Below are 20,458 nucleotides of genomic sequence, written 5' to 3' on the forward strand. Positions count from 1 at the left end.
CTGCACCACATGAAACCAGCGTCAGGTTTCATGTGGGCATTTCCACGCAGGGGTGGGCGTTCCGTCGCAAGAACGACCTTGAAAAGTGATTCAGTGAAATCTACAAGATTTCACTGAGTCACTTTACCAACGCTGATGAGTCAAAACCTTGCACCTGGTTGAAGCAGGTGTAAGGCTTGACGCATCACGTTACAGATAGGGCAAGTTGGAAAAGTGCTGGAGTTGCGTGCCGCATGCAACACAATTTCAGCACTATGCCAACTTAACGCCCTAGATGCGACACGCATCTGTTTATTCCTGCGCCATGGTGCACCGCATTGCAAATGCGATGCATCATGGGTGGCGCAAGGATAAACTTGTGTGCCGCATCTTTCCTGGCGCATCTCTGATAATTTGCAGAGATGTGTCAGTTAACATAAATCTGTCACTCTTTGACTCCCCTTTCTTCACTCACCATACTCGCCTTTCCTCACTCATTCCCTCAGTCTCTTCCTCCCCTTCCCCGTCTTTGCCCCTGCTCCACTTCTCTCACTATGCCTCCCTCATTCTCTTTTCTTTACTGCCCTTCCCTTAGTTTTTCACTCCCCTTAACTCACTCCCCTACCCTTAGTCCCCTTCTTTCAGTTACTCTTCGACTCCCCTTTTGTCACTCACCATACTCCCCTTTTCTCACTCTTTCCCTAATTCCCTTCCTCCCCTTCACTCAGTCATTTCAATCATTCATTTATGCACTACACTTTCATTCAAAAAAATGAAATGGACGACACAGTGAGTTAGGAATACAACTCTTTTTGGGGAAGTGAATGAGTTCTGAAAAGATTTTTTTTTCTTTTGTTGTTTTATATTTTTTTCCCTTTTTTTTAAGTTTTATATATTTTTTTGTTTTTTTGAAGATGATTCAGGAACTGCAACTTGGAAACTGTTCAACAAGAACAAAATAAATGGAAAAAAAATTAACTCCTTTCAGAGCATTTATGGTTCTGAATGCTGCGTTCAATTAGATTCAGGCTCTGTTCTCCATATCCGCTTCGCTGCTGATGACGAGCTCAGCTCGTCATCAGCCACGGTAGTCGTGTGCGGATGACGAGCTGAGCTCGTCATGTAACGCGGCTATTCGCAAATTGTTGCACATAGCGGGAAAAGCCGCCGCAGCGATGCGGTTAAACAATAAGATCAAAGCATTTGTTGCACCGCATATGCACATGCGCCAAATATGGCCTAAGGTCCATTTCTGCTGTTGCTGGCGATGGAGGTGGAGCTGTAGATGTGCTGGCCACAGCTGGTGGGATCTGCTGGGCCAGAGCTCTTGTGGCTGCTTGGGCATATTGCACAGGGTGCACATTTTTTACATGTCTGATCATGGTATGAATTGAAAAGGAGTATTTTTTGAGAGGGTTTCCCAATGAAAGAACAGTACCACAAAGGGTACACGTTACTTCAGGGGCATTTACCTTTTTCAGTCCCTCTGGGAAAGTAAAAAACTTCCAAATAAAAGAAGATTTCCCCTTCTTGGCTCGCTGGCGATATTCTAGGTGGGAGTCAGAAGAAGAAGATGTTGTTTCCTGTCTTTCTGCCATCCTGTTGATTTTTCTGCTTGCAGCTCCAAAAAGGGTCCTTCCAGGAGAATAAAGCAAAGAGTGAGGGAAGTGGGTGGGGTTTTTGAAAATACCAGAATAGTAACTAGTATTAACCAATGAAAAGTGTTGTAGTGTAGTTCCTATTTTCCCAATAGGCCCTGCGCATTGGAATAACATAAACAGTAGTATCGACGTAGAAGTGCGGATCTTCCAGGCCTCTACTGACTATGCTAAACTTAATTGGGTTTGTTACCAACTAGCTCAGAGGTCACTGGAAACTTTCTTGACTGAATAGGAAGTGATCAGCTTCCCTGGCACAGACAAGAAGGGATTCAGTTTTCCAACAACCGTGCAACATGACAACTTTGCTCCTCAGATCAAGAGTCAATCTCTAGGGTTGTGTGAAACAATAGACAGTTATTTTACTCAGCCAGGTTGGTGCAGTTTACTTTTACAATATGTAGAGAATAGAGAGACGGGCGTTTGTCAATAAAGGGTTAACATTTATTGAACAGTCTTTCTTCTCGTACAAGAGAAATGTATTGCCACAATTGCAAGACTTGTTATTATAAAAAGTACGTACAGTAAGATAAGTATTGCGAAATAATACTGTAAAAGCATTGTATAGTCTGCTCCTTTCTGTGCCAAACTGATTTGTTTATCAGTATGGTTAAAAATGGAAAATAATGACGTTGTGTTGATTAAACGCCAAGGCACATAGCCTGAACGAAGATTTTGCAGCGTCCAGCCTAATTGTACAATAGAACGTAATTGCGACTGGCCATGCTGTAACATTAGCAAGTCTCTGTCTATTATGTCAAAGGCAGAAGATACAATATTGTCCAACGAATATATTCTGGAGGACAGAGTCATTAACCCATTGTCCACTACAGAAAGTGATTTTTCCAAATTAATACAATCAATTTCTCGTATTTTTTCTGCTGTTTCAAGTTGTGTGACTTTCCAAGCCTCGTTGTACGCAGCATAGATACTGGTCGCTATGAAACGTTTTTGACGCCGTTTGCGTGGTCCAAGAATGAAATCGCGCAAATCAGCACCATCTTTTAGTAAAGACAAGTGTTGCTTAATTTCAGCCAGTGTGGATGATCCTAGCCATTCGAGGCAGAGTTTCCCTACACTGTATGTTGTTACTATCCCTGGATGTTGTCTCTGGGAGTATCTAGGGTCTTGTCTGCTCATTTTTAACCCCTGTGTTTTGTTCAGGAATCTATCTTGACAGCTGTTTGTGTCAGTGGGCCAGATTAACCACTGTTTCCAATCAGGATGTGTTCTGTTAAAATGTAAAATTTTTGATACGTCTATCTCAATATCTGTTGTTGCATTATCAGGTATTGGCTTTGGAATAGACGGTGTGTTAAGGTCTTTGATCTTAGCTAGGCCAAGACAGGATGTTTGGTGAATCGTGTCATTTAAAAACATCATTTGTTCTGGTATCATGCAGGTTCTGAATAGTGCTTCAAGGCCTTGTACCTGCCAATTTTTTGTACCCCAAATGGTTTTTGTTTCAATGTTATTTTTCCAATAATCAAAACCAAATGTCATCATTTTTTCATAAAATGCTTCTGAATATATCAATTTAGAATTTGTCAGCATTGTTTTTATTCCTGTTTTATCTAACAGTTTGTAATAAAACGTTTCTGCATCACTGGTGTTAAACCCTGAGAAGTACTTGAATTTCTCAAAGAATGCTTTAGAACTGCTTTTAGGTGGTGTAGCACAATGTTCCCATTGATTATACTTAAAAACATTTCTAGGCTGTGCAGATTTATGCAAATAGTGATCGCCATAATGTGTATAGCAGAATAACTGCTCATAACTAGATGAACCTTGTAAATAATCATGTTCTGTAAATCTAGCTGACATTACTAAATCAGACATCATGTCATTAATACTGTTAAAGTCCCAATCATCAGAGAATGTACTAGGTTTTACAAAGTCACTTAAGGAAACCTTCAGTTGATGAGGATACTTCAGGATCTCGACCGGACCATAGATCTCATAGTCAGTTTTCTCCCATACTACCCCACCGGGTATTGGAATTGCTGTGACATTTACTGTTGACAGTTCTCTTTTCTTCACGTGTGATGATCTGTGTGGTTTGAGGACTAGGTTGATGTTCCGACTTGCGGTGTCCATTCAATTGTAATAAACTTTCCTAAAATTAAAACTAAAATTAGGCATAGTAGGAGTATGAATACCCCTGAAATAATCCAATGCTCAATCAACGGTGAATCCAGATATAATTCTTTGATTTGTTGAAGGAGTCCTGTTGTATTTTCTTTAGAATACTTTTTTATTTCTGGCATCACTTCGGGGTCATTTTGATCTTCAGAGAAGTTGTCGAAGTTGATGAAATAACCAGAGGCAGTTCTGTCAATTGATGGGATTGTTCTTTCAATCTGTCTTTCGGTAGCACTTTCTGATGCCACATTATTATAGACTGGTGTTTCTTGACGAACTGTTTCAATCTGTGTCTCAAGAGGCACGAGTTCCATGGCATTATTGCATAGTCCTTCTCTGTGCACTGCAGGCTGATCGAATGTGATTAGTCTTTCAGTTTGAACCTCTTGGATTGTTGCAAGTTTGGGTATTCTGTTGTTTCTTGGGAGTCCACTGGGCCTACTGTTTATTATAGGCCACATGCTTGTGGTTTTACCAGGTCGATAGACACGACTCTGTTCTCCTTTTTACCAGCAAGGGGCGGTAGTACTACTGATCTTGTTCCGATGACTGCCAAGACAGGTACTGCTTTTCTGTAAGAAGGCCCAAATTCCTTCTTCACCGCGATTTTTTCTCTGACTAGATCCCCAATCTTTGGAATCCAGACTGGCCTTGCTGGGGCTGTTGCTTGTGGTGCCTCGTCAGTGGTATCTGGCTGTTGCTTTAACTTTATGTTGCTTAAGGATTTTCTTGTTTCATTCAGTTCCTGTAAAACAGCCAAACGATCTTTGATGTCAAAGTCTGTTGTTTTTTCTTGTACCACTGACACCTGACTATCTAAGTCCTGAATTCTCATTCTAATTCCGAACAATAGTTCGTATGGGCTGAAACCTTTTAGAGATTTTCTTGGCAAATTGTTAAGACTGGACTGGACACTTATTAAATGTTTGACCCACCCAGCGCCTGAACCTAATACCATCGCTTTATGTACCGTTTTTTTCTTTCTACCACACTATTCCCTTCGGGGTGCGACGGACAAGAATACCGCAACCCAATTCCCATGCTGGCCATGGCCTCCTTATAAGCTCGAGAGCTGAAAGCAGGACCCTGGTCAGAATGGAACGTGGTAATTGCGTATGTGCCGATAAAGACTCGCAGATCTTTTATAACCGTTCTAGCGTCAGCCTAGCGCTGGAGGCCTCATTTTTTAAGTGTGTTTAGCCTTAACGATGTACAATGGGACGCGTTTCTCTTTTTTGATAGTGCGGATAGATTGCCTGATGCTTTCTATCATGGCTTCTGACACTACACTGGCCGGTTCTCCACTGCGATCTCTGTTGCAGTTTTCACAGTTTTTTGCAAACTCATGAATGCCTTCACTCATTTCCGGCCACCAGTACTCTGATTCTAACTCTCTCAGAGAGTCCCTGATTGTTTGGTGTCTCAAACCCAATCCCATGTGTGCTTCCTGTAATAGGCAGCCCCTCCAGTCCCTGTTTGGAATTACCATATCCCCCACTCCAGGGATTCGAGCAAAAGGAACGAAGATTGCATCGATTACTTATGCATAATTGAGTGGATAGTTCACGGGTAGTGCTGCACAGTCGCCTTTTACGGTCGTTTTTACTGCCAGCATGGTTTCCCCGTCTATGTATTTTTCTGTACGCTTTTTTGTGGCTACGGAAGCCGGGTTAGTTGCTTCCGCTGTGGCTGTGTTAGCCAATGAATTCCCTGCAACGTGAACGCCATCACGTTGAAGACTCTGTGCGTGTATCACGTGAGTCTTTTGTAGTTCTTTCTGTAAAAGAGCTACCTGTTTCCAGAGCAATTTATGCTTTATTGTGGCACCTGTGTCATCTTTGTAATCGTTTTCAATCCAACTCTGCAGTTTATTATTGTAAGAGTTGACGCAAAAATGAGAATCGCACACGATTAGTGTCGGGAATTCACGTTCTGCATTTTCAAGCGCCAACTTTAAAGACCTGATTTCAGCTCTCTGAAGCCGAACAGTTTCTTACTGATTCAGTTTTTGTTACTTTCGGTCTGAATTTACCGCACAGCCAACGACCTTTAATAATCGCACACGCTGCATCGTAGGATTTGCTCTCTACGTTGAAATGCTGTACAAATCTATCTGTATAGATTATACAGGCGTACTGTGGGAGAGACAGAAGTTCGATTGGCAGAGGATATTCTTCTTCATATTCTAAATCATTCAGTTCTTCGAATTGTGGGGCGAAATAGTATTTCACATCTTCCGCTCCAAGAGAATCTATACACTGTATCCATTTCGGATCCAGTGACACTGTAGGCAGGTTTACTGGGCTGAATAGCGCCTCGAAGGCGGATTCCGCTGTGAGGATATTAATCCTTTTGCCGTGTGCTAGTTCTCGTTCATTTGCTAATGCAATTTGCACTGCTTTCACAGTTCTTTCTGTGTGACTGAATGTTTTTTCTGCTTGTGTGTACAAGTGAGATTTGTATGCTATTGGTACCTTTTCTCCCTCATTAGAGGTTAGGTACGTGAATCCGCATCTTCCTGGGATGACTCGGATTACAAGATCGCGTGTGTTGTCACGTGTATCTAATTTTGTTTTTGCTAACATGTCTGTTTGCAGTGATCTCAAAATTTCTGTGTGTTTTTGAGTCCAATTGATTTGTTTAAAAGCAGGTTTAATTAGTTCGTAAAGAGGTTTAACCCTCTCTGCGTAATTTAGAATGTAAGTTCTTCCGAAATTCAGAAAACCTAGTATGGATTGTAAATTCTTCAGCGTTTCTGGAGCTTGGAGTACAGCGCACTTCTCTAAGAAGTTGTCCGCTAGGCTTTTTCCTTCACTTGATAATTCGTACCCTAAGAATAGTACTGTCAGATGGGCAATTCGAGACTTTTTAAAGTTGAATTTGTAACCCTCTGCTGCGAACCCAAGTATAATGGTGTTCACTCTTTTCAAGTGAGTATCCAAGTCGTCGTCTGTGAGATAAATATCATCTACATAAGATAATGCCTCATCATCATATATTTGTAGTAACTCTGTTACTCTAGCTGAGAATAGTCCTGGGCTGTTCTTGAACCCCTGTGGGAGTCGACAGAATTTTTTCTGCGACCCGAATGCTGAGAAAGCGGTCAAGTATCTGCTTTCTGGTGCAATGTTTTGACAAAAGAAACCATTAGATATGTCTAATGTCGTTTTATATTTTTTCCTAACTATGTTATTCATTAGGGCTGCACTATGCGAGTTTTGTACTGCAAAAGTTTTGCAACATGCATTGAGGTGTCTGTAGTCCAAAACTAGACGATATGAATTGTCTGGTTTGGAGACAGGAAACAAAGGATTGTTCATTTGAGAGGTGCATGTTTCAATCACCCCCTGGTATTCAAGTTGATCTAAGATCTCCCTGACTTGTTTTTTAGCTTCTTGCTTAATGGGATACTGCCGTTGGGCAGTTGGTTCACTTTTTAACTGGATTTTGTGGGGAGGAGAGTCCTCATCCCATCCTACATGATTTTTATATAATGCCGGTGCCTGGGCTACTGCCCATTTCCTTGCATAAGTATATTTTTTGTGAATCGGAATGTGATTCGAGAAGGCAGGCATAATCACTTTTTCGCCACGAGGGCACTCCCTGACAAACTCTGGGGGCCAATCTTTTTCAGCTAACAGAATATCATAGCCTTTTGAGAGTTTATCCCAAAATAGACCCTTTATTTTCCTAGTCTTATCACCCTCTATACGCAATGTTATTTCGTATATTTTATGGGGCTCGCTAAGTCTGGTGTCGGCAGTTTCAACCTGAATGAATTCATTCGTGTCCACTGTCTCCAGATGACTCATCAGGATCTTGCGGGCTATACTGATTTCTGCTGCACTGTCCAACATTGTCAATGCCCACTCCCCGTTTTTCAACTGTGTCCTCAGTATTCTCGGCATGGTTGATTACTCTAATACTGGCTACCTTCTTTTTTGGAAATTGAGATTTTTTACTCTGAGCAGGTTCCTTGTCTTTGGACTTGGTGTGCTCTCCTGGGTCTGACCGTCCTCTTCTTTCCGATTTCTGCGAAAAAGATCGAGAGGGACGTGTATCAATACTTTGATATCTATCAGGTTTTTTCAGATTATCCCTATTTCTAAGGTTATATCTTTTCTCAGAGGGCTCCCTCTGGGGAGACTGGTGTTCTCGAGTCGGAGTTCTTTCCCTCCGTCGAGGAGACCTTCCTCTGGACTGGAAAACTTTTTCCTTGGGAGTGGATTGTTTATTTCCATCCCAGCTCTTTTTAGGAGTGTTTGAATTATTTTTAATAAATAATTTTTCAGGATTTTCGAGCAGTTGGGGCTTTACTGGTTTTCCACCCAAGCTGTCTCTACCTAATTCTTCATAGCACTTTTCTATGATTCTGGCTAGCTCGACTGGCTGATCTGTTATATCTGTTTCCTTCAACTTCTGGCGGATCGCCACAGATGCTGCTTCTCCCTTTATGTTGGCTAATAATATAGCCGAGACCTGCTTGAAGTCTTTCAGTAATTTCATACCAAGATTTAAAGCGGGCTCTGGACCGTATTCATTTTGAATCTGTTTTAGCACTTCTGGTATTACCGCCATAGACGGAACACTGTGTGTTTTTGTGTAAATGGAAGCAAAGACTGTACCCCAAGTGTCACAGTCCTCCACGTGTGGTGCGATTCCCATAGGAAGGCAGATGGTCAAGATTCTGTGTTTCTCTATAGGGGTAGTATCAGGAAATACTGCCTCTATTTGAGTGATTTTCTGTGCTAACCAGAAAGGAATTTGTTCCCGTTTTACGGGTGTTTTACCAAGACATGACTGTATGTTCTGTGGTGTAATTTTATTAGTGTTCCCCTGATGAGGGGTCAGCTGTGGTACATTAACAGCTGGTTGGACTGTTGCAGTCCGCATTACATATTGGACTAATTGCGTATGTATTTTTATAAGTGTTTTTAGCTGTACTAACAGCTCTTCATTTGACATTTTTGCAATGTCCGGATGTGGTGTGTAGCTGGCTAGAACCGGCCACGTTGCTCCTGGTCTACCTAGTGGACCGAGCCTAGTTATGTGATCATTATGTTTTAGGGCGCCATTAAACCAGAGCAGGTGCTCTTGGAATTTTAGTGGGATTTCAGTCTCCTCGAAAGGAGCGTACTCTTCTGGAGGTTTCTCTATTTTGTAATAGTGAAACTCTTTTGTTCTAGCGTTTGCAGCTGGAAAGTTTATCCATGAATAGAATACCTCTGTCTGCCGATATTCGTGTGCCTCTATCACGAAAATTACTGTACCACCTTGAGGTGTCAGTCCGTTTTCTATAAGTTTTAAAGTTATAGACTTTCTTAAATGTGCCGGGATGATTCTTGCACCCGGTACCGTATCGTCGGGACCCTGCTGAGTCGCATCTACTGCGGCCCCAGTGGTTCCGTTTTCTCCTGGCATTGTATAAATACAAGGTTTGCAGAGTAGGTCTCCAAGGAGACAAAGATTAGGTGCACAATATTTTGGAACACTGTATCCTTCAACGTTGAATAAACCAGAGCTTTACATAGGAATCTCTTCCTACTGAGTTCGGGCGGATTTTAACCTTTCACCCACTCCAGACGTCTATTGGAGTATTTACGGGAGAAAGGGGTCTGTGTGAAAAATGCACGACTGAGTTACTCTAACGTCTTGCGTTAGTTTATCGCCTTACCAAACGTTTGGGCGCCATGTAGTGTAGTTCCTATTTTCCCAATAGGCCCTGCGCATTGGAATAACATAAACAGTAGTATCGACGTAGAAGTGCGGATCTTCCAGGCCTCTACTGACTATGCTAAACTTAATTGGGTTTGTTACCAACTAGCTCAGAGGTCACTGGAAACTTTCTTGACTGAATAGGAAGTGATCAGCTTCCCTGGCACAGACAAGAAGGGATTCAGTTTTCCAACAACCATGCAACATGACAACTTTGCTCCTCAGATCAAGAGTCAATCTCTAGGGTCGTGTGAAACAATAGACAGTTATTTTACTCAGCCAGGTTGGTGCAGTTTACTTTCACAATATGTAGAGAATAGAGAGACGGGCGTTTGTCAATAAAGGGTTAACATTTATTGAACAGTCTTTCTTCTCGTACAAGAGAAATGTATTGCCACAATTGCAAGACTTGTTATTATAGAAAGTACGTACAGTAAGATAAGTATTGCGAAATAATACTGTAAAAGCATTGATATGGTTTCTTAGCCATACAATGATTTAAAAGGAATAAAACATATATACATTCATATATACATTAGGCTAAAATACTCAACTGGTGCTTCTAACTACGCCTACCCCAGTGTACCTGACCTAAGCCTAATACTTGGGAGGGGAGTAAGTAAGTAGCTTTAAGTTAAGTTGGTTTTGCCAAGGTTTGCTTCAAGAATTCTCTCTCAAGGGTTTAGTCAACACCATACCTCTGGAATAGAATGATGGAGGTCTGGTATCTCCCTCAGGGCTCGATATCCCAGTCACCCGCAAGGGTAGACCAGAAACGCTGGAGCTGGATTTCTCGGCAGGAGAAAGGCAGCGTCTCTTCTTCAGCGCGTCGAGGAGGAGAAGGAGGGGGGACAGCGTCCGCGGGCAGCTTGCATCTGCTGGGCTCTTGCAGAGGATGGCTGTTCAGCTCCTAAGTTCACCACACCATCGTTCGCTAGTTAGCAGCGATAGCAGTAGCGATAGCAGCTATGATATCTTCAGCATAACAGCAGCTTCAGGCGACGGGCAACAGGGGTTGCTTCACCAACAGCAACGAAACAGCGGTTGCTTAAGGCAATGTTGGTAATATTTATACCTGAAAGGTGCCATGTTTGACGTAAGTTTGCTGGACATAAGACGTCAATAAAGATGTCACTTAGGAAGTGATCGTCTATCAGTGCTCATTAGAGTTCTATTACTAATCAAAACACAGCAAGCGGGGATTTCCAGGTTGCTGAGTTTTTATCTTGTTGAAGAACTCGGAGTGTTAATCTAGGAATCTCAGATAGTGACTTCTGCTCTGTCATTGCACTAATTGGTTGCAAAGGAAGTGGCAGAGAAAGCTATTCTGGAATGTGGCTCTGTTCGTGTGAGGCCAGAGATGAGTTTCTGAATATCGCACTTGAACGGTTATGCCAATATAGGGAATAAATGGATTTATAGCTGAATAGGGGCATAAGGTCACAGTATCGATCAGGATCCTAGATAAGCACGCAACAAAGTCACATGATTTGACGTGCGCGCACGGCGCTTGAAAATGACGTATTACTCGATTATTATTAAAGTTTCAAAACACACAAAAGAGGCAAGGAACAGACTCCCTGACCCCCTAGGTTTTCTCAGGGGGTCCCTTAAAGACCCCGACGGCCCAAAAAAACATTTTTAAAAAAACGCAAGGTGCGCGCACGGTGCTCGCACCCCCGAGGCAGAAGAGAGTTCAAAACAAAAGTGGAAAAATGGAAAAGGGAGCAGGGTATACACTTCCTGACCCCCTAGTCCTTCTCAGGGGGTCCCTGAAGGACCTCGAAGGGCAAAAAAAAAGTTTTTTTTTTTTTTAAAAATCGCGAGGTGCGCGCACGGTGCTCGCACCCTTCAGCCGCCATTTTATGTTTTTTCAAACTGAGTACAGGGGTGCGCGCACGCCAAAAAAACATTAAAAAAAAAAAAAACTAGTTTGAGTGTTTTGATGTATTTATATTCATGATAAAAAGATAGATTTTGACACATATTTTATTTAGGGGTTAGCATTTAAAAAACCTTGCAAATTCACGAACAAAATATAGGTTTCACACACGTTATAGTTAGGAATTAGCATTTAAAAAACCTTGCAAATTCACTAAAAAAAGCATAGGTTTTACACACGTTATAGTTAGGAATTAGCATTTAAAAAACCTTGCAAATTCACTGAAAAAACCATAGGTTTCATATCAGTTATAGTTAGCTGGACAATTTACCCATACAAAACCATTGAAATTCCCACGTTATAGTTAGTTGTACTCACTATAACTGGCGCGCCTGCAATGCACTGCTAATGAAGTCACATATTACATCACTCATGACATAATCAGTGACATCACTCATGACATCACTGATGACATCACTGATGACATCTCAAATGACATCACTGATGACATCATCCTTGTGAAAGAGTGGCAGTCGCTCTCTCAGTGTAATATAAGTTTTGATACACACATTGAAAAATAGAAACAAAAAGTTTCAATACAATGGAGAAACTAATTCCAGTTACAACAACCTATTCAGTAATTGCAAAATCTACATACACATTCACTTATTCACCAACATTTCTATATAGTTACTCATACACGTACTCAATCATCATATGTACTAATTCACCTATACATCTTGTTACACACCGACACTCATCCTTAGAGTTACTCACACACATACTCACAAATGCAAATAAATTATATAACAACCATTCACTTGCTTATACAGCTATACATACACCACTACTCTTACTTCTTCAGAAACGTACACATTCTTATTTTCTAAAACAATCACTTATAGGAACAAAAAATTATTTATTCAGGAACTCTTACAATCTCTCACTCTCACACATACTTACCTATATGCATCAATTCTCACATATACTAATTTAAAACATATGTAGTTACTCATAAAGATATGATTGAGACAGTCATTCACTCACTAACACACCAATACACACACTCATCCACCCATACAGTCCTGCACACATGCTGTCTTTAAAACATATACAAACAGTTAGCCACTCATTCATTCATCTATGCACAAAGTAATACTCCCCACCAAACCATAGAGACACTCATACTAATACTAAAAAAACTAACTAATAACCCATATAGACACTCATGTAGCTACTAGCCAACCCAAGCAGCCGTCTATAGATAAAGGGAGACAGTGATACAGATATTTACAAATTTAAATAATAATTGCTAATACATGTATATAGTAATACATGTATTTAGTAAGATACACTTAATAAGTCAGTTATACAATCAATTAAAAAAAAACATCCATTTAGACACTTATTTAACCGTTTGTTCTTCCATCAACGTTTAGGTACACATATATAAAACATATTTTTTTCTCAGAAAGACACTCTTTCACAAGGATGATGTCATCAGTGATGTCATTTGAGATGTCATCAGTGATGTCATCAGTGATGTCACTGACTATGTCACGAGTGATGTAATATGTGACATCATTAGCAGTGCATTGCGGGGGCGCCAGTCATAGTGAGTACAACTAACTATAACGTGGGAATTTCAATGGTTTTGTATGAGTAAATTGTCCGGCTAACTATAACTGATATGAAACCTATGTTTTTTTCAGTAAATTTGCAAGGTTTTTTAAATGCTAATTCCTAACTATAACGTGTGTAAAACCTATGTTTCTTTAGTGAAAAAAAAAAAAAAATATATATATATATATATATATATATATATATATATATATATATATATATACACACACACACACATGTAAGATTTTATCTCTTCATATGTGTATATATATGTATCTATATATACATGTATATATAGATACACATATATACATATATACATATATCATCAACAGTGAAATATATATATATATATATATATATATATATATATATATATATATAGATATATTTATAAAGATCTTTCTCCAATATTTTTTATAGTAATGGGTTCCCTGGAGGCCGGTTGTGGCCCCCAGGAAAGCACATAGCTATAAATAAAAAAACTGCCCCCACAGGGGGTCGGCCACTGGGGAGAGAGTAGGCCCTTCAGAATATCTGCAAAACCCACCTGTCCGACATGATATTTTGCCAATGGGGAAGGTTATGGTGATTCTTGCCGCCCACTGGCGTCTGGGGGCCCTGAAAGGTCAGATTAGGAGGGTTTGGAGGCTGTTGATGGGGTCATGGGTGGACAGGCTCGCCTGCTAGCCCCCAGACCCGCGTCCATGGGTCCCACGTCCACAGCCCTGCAGACGCTGTGTAGCTTGCGCGGCCCTGAGGCCATATTGAGTGAAACGTAGTTGGCTACCCCTTCTGTAACTACAAAAGGGGTTAAAGGCAGACTGCGTGGGGCCAGATGTTGCTGCGGAGACCTAAGATCTGGCCGTAACCCTACAATCCTTATAACGCTAAGTGCTGAGTCAGCCTTGTAACCGAACAGGCGACAGTCATCAATGGGCATGTCCAATAGGATGGATTGGCCATCCCCAGAATAACCAGACATCCTAAACCAGACTTAGCGCCTCAAGGCTACTGACGTGGAAACCGTTCTGCTTAGAGAGTTGGGGGTATCTAGTCCACACCGAATGGTGAACTTAACTGCATCTCTACCCTCTGCCACTGCACGGATGAGAACAGCTCGGGCCTCCCCTAGGCACTGTGGCAGCACTTGCGCAACTGTATCCCATACAATATGGGTATAACGGTGTTCACCTACCGCACTAAGCTAGCCGAAGAAAACATCTTATTCCCAAGGTGGTACAGCTTCTTGGATTTCCTATCTGGTGGAGCAGTATGGAATGCACCCTAAGAAGAGGAGGCTTGGACGACCAAGCTCTCGTGGGTAGGGTGTTGGGAGAGGAAAAGTGGGTCACCCGGGGTCAGACGGTTTCTTTGGGCAATCATCTTGTCCACAGGGGCCCCTGTGCTGGGCTTGGACCCACTCCCAGGACGACGTCGGTGAGGGCTTCATTAAAAGGCAGCAGGGGCCCAGAAGAGGCAGCTGCCGGTTGAAGTTCCTCAGTCAAGAGGTTAGTCCTGACTGCCACCGTAAGAAGCCACAGGTCCAAAACCTCAGCCACCCTATGCAACACCACTGCGTAGGAAGCTCCCTCTTCCATAGTCACGGTAGGGGAGGAGAGCATGCCAAGGTCTGGGGAGGCATCACCCAGTTCCTCTGGCCAGTCCAGCTTCTCAAGCTGGACAGCTAAAGGGTCTACAGACCCCTCCCAGTCCTCCTCAACCTCTTCTGGCTGCCACTCAGGGGGAAAGGGAACAGCAGGGATGAACAACAGTACCAAAGTACCCTCCGGGTCTGGAGGCGAGGTCAAGCAACATTGGTCCGGCAGCGCGTCCAAGTTGGAGGTGAGGCTGTGGTCAGCGTCAGTTGGGGGAGTCTTCACTGGAATCAGCACCGGGGAAGGTACCGTGAGGTCAACCGGCGTCCATCCGGATCCAGGCCTGGATCCTCGGGGCCCTCTGGAGCGGCTGTTGCCGGCATCGAAGGCCCAGGGCCCCCAGCCGAGTCGGCGTGAACCAAAGGCACGCGGGCACAGTCTTGCTGCCCAAAAATGTTATGAAGCGCTACCAAGGGTGTCTAGTTTTCAGAAATGTATGGGATTGATAGGTTTCCCTAGACGCCTCGAGGCTGTGGCCCAAAAAACAGGTCCCCCCTTGCAAAATCAGGTAGTTTTATGATACGGAATTGTGAAGTCTTCACAGTACGATTTGGGCCATTTCCTGTTGCAGCCACTATGCCTACCCACAGAAGTGAGGTACCAGTTTTATTGGGAGACCTGGGGGGGAACGTTAGATGTTATGAAATTTGTGTCAGCCGGGTGAGCCCACAACATTCCCACACAGAAATATGAGGAAAATCAGATTTTTTCAGCTAAATTGAAGGTTTGCAAGGGATTCCGGTAGGGAAATGTTGGGGGATCCACGCAAGCTATACCTCTCTGGACTCCCCAGGGTGTCTACTTTTCTGAAATGCATAGGTTTCGTATGTTTCCCTAGTTGGCCGCTGAGCCCAGGGCCTGTGAGGACGGGGGCCGGCAGAGCTCAAGCATGGCAAACGTCCCGACCACCATCGTGAAAGCAGAGAGCGTTCTAGCTTTCCAACGAAATGTGGCATGTGAGCGACCACGCCCCCTTTTCAGAGAGGAAGTGCCGGGCCAGAACAAGTAGAGCGAGGACGTGAGTTTAGAGGAAGGGCCGGACCGAAGCGAGAGCGAGGACGCGAGACAGAAGACGAGAAGAGCAGACGACCAAGGAAGCGCAGCACTAGCGGAAGAGTCAGGAGAAGGAACAGCTTGGCTTGTGGGGAAGACCGGAGCAGAGGATCGCAAGAAAGGACTGACCCACAACAGTACCTGCGATGCTGGTGAACCCAAGAGCGAGAACACTGCCACAGTCCCATTCACCACGAGCCAGGAGGCGGGTAGTGGTCCAAGGCAAGTACCACCACGTAAACAGTGTTTTTGGTGGGGTTGGTGGGGGACCACAACATAGGGAGCACTCTGGTGACATACTACTTGTCAGAATCATGTCACTATGTAAAATCCTCCCTGTTCAACCCTACCTGCACACTCACCACCCTCTTTGGTGACGGTGGCATGTGAACCTTCTTTTAAAGGGAACACCATAACTCATTATTTGTTTTGGTTTTTTTTTTCTCTCTATCACCACGTATGGGCAGCACCACTTCCTGAAGAAGACAAGAAGGAAGAATCTCAAGTGCATTCAAGAGACATTTGAGACTGGTGTCCTTTGATTATTTTGGTTCCCTTGTTTAATAAAAGAAATACCCCTCAAAACAGACTGCTACCCTTCCTACCTCTGCTTTATTCTATAACCCACAACACAAAACCCCTACAGTGGTTTCAGAAGTAGGATACCTTCCAATTTCGTGTCGCAGAAATGACACAACCTGTGCCCATAGAAAGGATTATATCACAACCAGCAGAGGGACAAAGGCATCTGCAATTATTATTGAAGCAACAAGCTCAGACTGCGCTAAGAGGCCTTGAGGTGTTACAAGAGGCCTTAAAGACTCAGACAGGCTGAACTCATTGCTAGTAAACAACAAGTACAGGATACTGAGTTTAACGGACTCCATATTCAACACAAGAGTTAGACCCAATGTCCCAGGGTCGGTATTACAAAAATATCAAGATTGCGACGACCCAGACTAGCGGGTCGCCACTACCGCCTCCTGGCCTCCCGAAAGCTAGGGCCTGTACATAGCCCCCCTTCTGTCAAGTGAATTGCAAGCCACCTACCAGGCAGCGAACCCAGCAGGCACCACAGGGTATGAGAAAAAAAGGTAATACTAGAACGACTAGGATGTGACACCGAATATTACAGGGCCAGGTTCATGAAGTAGAAGTGGGTAGCAGGGGACAATCCAAGGGCCCTTTACTACCCGATCAGGGACCTGGGTAACAGATGGCTCTTACCTCACTCCTCTACTATGGAATAGGTAACTGAGAAAGTATACTTAGAGCAAGTCCACGAGGCCTTACCTATCAGCACCAGTAATTGGGCTAAGCAATACCCCCATCTCACGTCGGCAACAGCGGTAGACCTTGCTTTTGCTTTTCATAGATCACCGAGTTCAAAGCCAACTCTATATGACCTACCATTAGTCTTTCTAGTGTAGTGTGGCGTTTTAGGCTCCGAGTGAATTTTCCCAATTCATGCCCTTATATAGGTAAAATTCTCATTGCCCTAATATAGGCATAGAAATCATTCCCTTACATAGACATAGCCCAGCAGACCAAATACAGGCATGGCTACTTTCACCTGTACCAAAGTCACAACGATTTCTTGGAAAATCGGCTTAAGCAGTCAGGGAACTTCCCCTTGCTAGAATATTGATTTGTCCAAGAACTCATGTACTTTGTAAAGAACTACTATTCCCTAGGGGTTCTTTCCTGACGTTATCATGTCCGACTTAACGTCAAACTAGACACCTTCAAGGTATAAATATGCCTTCCCTTTCTCTAGCAAGGCACGGTGGTTCGCAGCAGGTCGACTATCTACTTGCCCGACGCAGCCTTGCCCGAAGCAGCTCGCTACAGCAAGTGCCAAAGGAAGCAGACCCTCCAGCTGACGCACTGATCGAGAAGCTGTCTCTTCTCTCGCTGAGAATCCAGCTCCAGTGTTTCCAAGCTCCCCTTCCGGGGTGTTGGGAAATCAAGTCCCGAGACAGAGATACCAGAACTCCTTCATTCTAACTAAGGTATGGAGCTGATTAGAATCTAAGAAATCTTGGATAAATTTTTGACAAAGAAAACTAAACCTAGGTGACACAATACTTACTTCTTCCCGCGTACTAGACTTAGGTTAGGCACATTGGGGTAGGCGTATTTTAGAAACACCAGTTGAGTATTTTTAGTCATTGTTATTTATGTATGTATTTTTATATGGCTTAGAAACCATACAATGTTCTTACAGTATAATTTTATAATATTGTTCTCGCTGTACGCATTATACTTTGCAGCCTGCATTCCGATTGTAGCAGTTCATTTCTTTTGTATGAGAAAGAAGACTGTTCAATAAATCCTTGTATTGAAAATGCCCGTCTCTCTATTTCTCTGCGCCTCTGTAGAAACGAAGCATGCACGATTGACTGAGTGAAATACTTATCTATTGTTTCCACGACTCTAGAGATACATTTCTTATTCTTGGGAAACAAAGTTGTCATGTTTATGCGGTTGTCAGAAACTAATCCCTTCTTGTGAATGCGAGAACGTTTCTAGTGACCTCTGAGCAAACTCGCACTCACTATTAGTTTTAGTTTATTCAATAGAGACCTAGTCGACCTCAGTCCTACGTCATATCTATAGGATATACTATTTCAATGCGCAGAGCCTATTGGGAATATAGGAACTACACTACATGGCGCCCAATGTTTGGTAAGGCACTAATTTGACGCTAAATACTAAAGTAACTCAATTAACAAAAATTAATACGGGGCAGATCCTGCTTTAAATCTAGGTATGTAATTACTGAATGATTTCAAACAAGTCTCAACAATAATATTAGCTAATATTAAAGGTGAAGCAGCATCCGTGGCGATCCGCCAAAAGTTAGGAGAATGTGATATAACTGAGCAACCACAAGAACTGGCCAAAATAATTGAAGAAATCCTATGAAGAACTAGGTAGAGACAGTTTGGGTCGTAAGCCAGTGAAACCCCAACTCACTGAAAGTCCTGAGAGGGTCTTTATTAAAAACACTCTTACTCTTCCAAAAAAGAAGTGGGAGAACACCAAACAGCCTTCTAAAGAGAAGCGTTCTCAATCCAGAGGTAGGTCTCCTCAAAAGGAGCCCTCTGAAAGGAGGTATAACCTCAGGATTAGGGATAATTTTAGAAAACCTGATAGATATCAAGATACTGATACACGTTCCTCTCGTACCTTTCAGACTTCATCACAGAAATCCAAAAGAAGAGGACGGTAAGACAACAAGGAAGAACGCGTGAAGTCCAAAGACGATCAACACTTTCCAAAAAATAAGAAAACCCAATTCGCCAAAAAGAAGGTAGCAGGTCTAAAAATCAGACATACCGAGGATCTTGAGGACACAACTCAAGAACGGGGAGTGGGCTCAGACAATGTTGGACAGTGCAGCAGAAGTAACCATAGCTCGCAAGATCTTGAAGGATCATCTGGAGACAGTGCACTTGAATGATACATCCAAGTTGAAACTGCAGATACCAGGGTTAGTGTCCCACACAATTTATATGAAGTAACGCTCAGGTTGAAGGGGGACATAACAAGAAAAATAAGAGCACTCTTTGGGAAAAGCTCTCTAAAGGTTATGACATTCTTCTAGCTGAAAAAGACTGTCCACCTGAATTTGTCAGGGAGTGCCCACTTGGTGAAGACATCATTATGCCACCCTTCTCCAATCATATTCCAATTCATGAAAATACATCTATGCCAGGAAATGGGCAGTAGCCCAGGCACCTGCATTCTATAAAAAATTATGTAGGATGGGATGAGGCAGTATCCAGTTAAGCAAGAAGCTAAAAAACAGGTCAGGGAGATATTAGATCAACTTGAATACCAAGGGGTGATTGAAACATGCACCTCATCCATGAACAAACCTTTGTTTCCCGTCTCCAAACCAGACAATACATATCGTCTAGTTTTGGACTACAGACATTTAAATTCCTGTTGCAAAACTTTTGCAGTACAAAATACACACAGTGCAGCACTAATGAATAACATTGTGCGTAAAAAATATAAAACCACATTAGATATTTCTAACAGTCTCTTCTGTCAAAATATTGCACCAGAAAGTAGGTACTTAACCGCTTTCTAAATTATGGGGACACAGCGTCACTTCTGTCGTCTCCCCCAGGGATTCAAGAATAGTCCAGGGTTATTTTCAGCCAGAGTAACAGATTTACTACAAACGTATGATGATGAGGCATTATTTTATGTCGATGACATCTATCTAACAGACGACGACTTGGACAGGCACTTGAACAGGGTGAATACCATTATACTTGGATTCGCCTCTGAAGGGTATAAATTCAATTTAAAAAAATCACGAATTGCCCATTTAAACGTCCTTTTCCTTGGATACGAGTTATCAAGTGAAGGCAAAAGCCTGGCAGCCAACTTTTTAGAAAAGTATGCGCTGCTTCAACCTCCAAAAACGCTGAATAACTTAGTCAATTCTAGGTTTCCAAAATTTCTGAAGAACTTGCATTCTAAATTACGCAGAAAGGGTTAAACCTCTATACGAATTAATCAAACCTGATTTCAAAACAGTTAATTGGACTAAAAAACACACAGAAATTTTGCGTTCAGGGCAGACATGTTAGCACCAAAACATTTACAAACACGCTTAAACGTACGCAACTTTGTAATCCGAATCATTCCAGGAAAATGCGGATTCACGTACTTACCCTTTAATGAAGGAGAAAAAGTACCAATAGCTTATAAATCACATTTGTACACAC

Source organism: Lissotriton vulgaris, chromosome 6, assembly GCF_964263255.1.
Source record: "Lissotriton vulgaris chromosome 6, aLisVul1.2, whole genome shotgun sequence".
Classification (NCBI taxonomy): domain Eukaryota; kingdom Metazoa; phylum Chordata; class Amphibia; order Caudata; family Salamandridae; genus Lissotriton; species Lissotriton vulgaris.